Below are 3,338 nucleotides of genomic sequence, written 5' to 3'. Positions count from 1 at the left end.
AAAACACGTATTTGCGAAAGAAGAACGTGATTTGTTTAGTGAAAATCCGAGGTTGAATATGGAGAAATTAAACGTGACCCAATATTTGAAAATATTTGAACGTTAACTAACACGGAAGTAATTCAACCCGTCACTTCATCCATGTTTACCATCATGTTCCACCTATACGACGGTCGCAATTATGACACTTTACTAGTTGTTGAAAATATTTCATGCAGAAATTACCGCCACACCCACACACACGCGCACAAACCCACATATATCACAGAAGCAGAGAATATGAACGGTAGTACTAGTAGAGCCGCTTCGTGAGAGCTGCGGATTAGACTGCGTGCGCGTGACGGAAAGCGAATACGACTTGCTCGTATATGTTTGCAGCACCGGCTCTGCTGCCGAGAAATATAATATACGATTTGTGGCAAAAACATCGAGAGTTCTTGAACCGCGCTTACTCTTAACAACAGATAAATGAAACGACTAGCTGTTACAATTAAACTACGAGTTGATCTTCATCCCGCGCTCTTTAATCTTGTTAAACGACTATTGTATAGCGTTTACAATTGGGTTACACGGGGTACGGCAAAGGTATATAATATCAAGAGCGTATAATGACAAATTTGTCATTATTTGTCATTATACGCTCCTGATAATATATAGGCAGGCTTTATACTAGCCGTGGAGAGAATAATGTCTGAGAAATACTATACCGGTCTATATATAACCCCGTTTTCTTCGTGGTATGGTAGACGGTTGATGCAATAGTAAGCAATTTGCAATGCGAACAATATCAGTTCAACGTATTCGAATTAAAATGCAAATCAGGTTTAAATATAGCAATCGAGAAATCGAATATCGAGAATTACTGTTATTCGTGTATAGAATGCAAACCAGCTATATGATATGAATTCGTGAGGTTAGGGTGTGGAGCGGCGGGTGGGGTGCGGCGGGGTCGGGAGTAGGCGGGTTCAGCGGATAGTGGAGGCATGTGTGGTGAAGCGGGGGTGGAAGGGGTATGGGTGGATTTGTGGGGGCAAATCTGTCTTTACATATGAGTAAGAAACGAAAACGGAAGGATGTTTAGCTGGGTGGGGGAGGGATATTTGTGAGTAAGACGTGGAGTTGGATGTTTTAGATGATGATTATTTTAAATGATTATCCCAATAACTGTGGACCTGCATATACAACCTATACGAGCTACGTACGTACCAACATATAATCCCCGATCTTCACCATAATGAAATCATCGGGTGATATTTTACCTAATACTTTTAGTCAGGTGTTTATTCATTATATCCCAGCGTATAGGCGAAAACAGTACAAATACGTCCGCTTCTACTCGTCTGACAGTACATCGTTGTCAGTCAGCATTCTGCGCTAGCGTAGCTCTGTTATGATTGATGGCGCACACGATATGCAGCGCAGCATACGCCGCAGCGCACCAACATAACGATTACTGTGCATTCAATAGCGAAGTACGCGGCCGTGCACACAAGCAGCCTCCTTAGCTCAGTGGTTAGAGCACTGGTCTTGTAAACCAGGGGTCCTGAGTTCAATCCTCAGAGGGGGCTGAAATGTTTTCTTTCCACTTTATCCTTTTTTAAGTTACATAATGACTCAGCAAATAAGTTTTAACATTCTTACTGTGCTCAATTTATTTTTTTTGCTGTTTTTGACCATTTCTTATATTTTCTTCTTAATTATCTGACTCACGCTATTTCGTTCATCATATCATTAAAATTTGCCTTCCGTAACGTTCACACAACTTATGGCCAGCATTTCAAGTACGTTTAGATACGCCAAAATGTATTTCCGCTATTTTATTTTGATGTTGCGAAAGTGCGGACTATTTCTGCTACTGTGAATGGAGTAATCGCTGTTGCCGTGGGGCCGATGTTGGCATTGTGTAGCCTATATCTAACACTTGACATAGAGTATGTAGCGCACAAACCAGCCATTGTCAACACCACGGGTGAATTACGAGTAGTGCAAAAACTGAAGGGAACCTGACATTCTGTGGAGTCATGTCGTTCCACAGGAAAGCCGCATTTAATGAAAACATTACTAACCATCCAGCGAAGTAGACTAATAACATTGCTGTGTTAAATGAACCCAGACGATTTATGTCAATATTACATTGTACTACAGCTATCAACAGATGAGACCTAGATCCAGATGTCTGTAGTTCATTAAGATAAATATTAATCTAGTAACAGGACTCCCACGTTATCATATTTCTTCAATGACATACAGTTCACCTTCAGCTCGGCTTAACTAGCGATTCTAAATATTTATGAAGATCGCGCACGGACTTATAGAAAGACTGTCCGTAACTTGTAAGCTCTGGTAGTATAATCCGTTTTAATTTTTATATGGCACGCTAGCCTTGACCCAATCTTAAACACCGTAAAATCATAAAACTATAATAAAATGCATTTTTTCAGACGCTATAACACATTATTACGTCATTTCTGAGGAATCTAGAGAGTTCATTTAAGATGTTTAGGGGTAGATGTTGATGGTTAGAACAGTCCACTCCCCCCCCCCTTGTGAATGCAGGCAATACTTTTCCAGTGCAAAGCAAAAACACGTTTTGCCTCACACATGAACAAGAACTATCATATCATGACAAGAACTTCACAATACAAGTGCCGCAGAGCGACAGCGCTCAACTGACGTGTACTGCAGTCGGATATTCTTCTGATAAACTCACTGGCAACCGAATCCAGAGAGACATGATACTATTAAGATTGCATGGCACAGCTTTGCTGTTGATCCTGCGCGCTGCGTTCGGATGAGACGCGAAGTTCCGCGGGATATGCGCACGCGACCGCTGGGATGTTCAAGTATGAAGCGCTGTCCGCAGTGGAGACGTGCGCCAAATTCGAGGCCCGGCGCACGTCTCCACAGCGGTCAGCGGATGGTCTGTAGTTTTAGAAGATAACAATGAACTTTGTTCTAAATAAATACTATCGGCGGCTAAATAAGAGCAATATATACACCATTGAATTTCTTGACTAGTATGTCAAAGGGCTAGTTGGGGGTCCATTATGCAGAGCTTCCAATTGAGATGGCCCATGAAATTGTCAAGTGGAATTGTGTTTTTCGGCCTTCGTCAGCTGAGCTAATAAAACTTATCGTCGGAATCCATCGAATAGCAACAGTATATCTCCGCAAAAATCTGTGAGGGTTTGGTCAAACTTCCTGCCCCCTGCCCCACACATTTACCATACCCTTTGGTGAATTCCTGGACCCGCCCCAGATATCTCACACTTACGCAGATCTAAGATGCAACGTTGTCGTGGTGGCCCGGGGCGGGGAAACGCGCACGAAGATATATA

The 3,338-nt window shown here is 42.3% G+C and overlaps 1 non-coding gene across 1 annotated transcript; it reads left to right on the top strand.

Annotated features, from left to right (window-relative positions):
• The first annotated feature begins 1,495 nt into the window (after positions 1–1,495).
• On the top strand, positions 1,496–1,568 carry Trnat-ugu. Its single transcript has one exon. It is a non-coding gene; the product is annotated as a tRNA-Thr (tRNA).
• The last annotated feature ends 1,770 nt before the right edge of the window (positions 1,569–3,338 follow it).

This window comes from Priapulus caudatus, unplaced genomic scaffold (assembly GCF_000485595.1).
Source record: "Priapulus caudatus unplaced genomic scaffold, Priapulus_caudatus-5.0.1 Scaffold655, whole genome shotgun sequence".
In the NCBI taxonomy this organism is placed as follows: Eukaryota; Metazoa; Priapulida; class Priapulimorpha; order Priapulimorphida; family Priapulidae; genus Priapulus; species Priapulus caudatus.
This window is presented reverse-complemented; position numbering and strand designations above follow the sequence as displayed.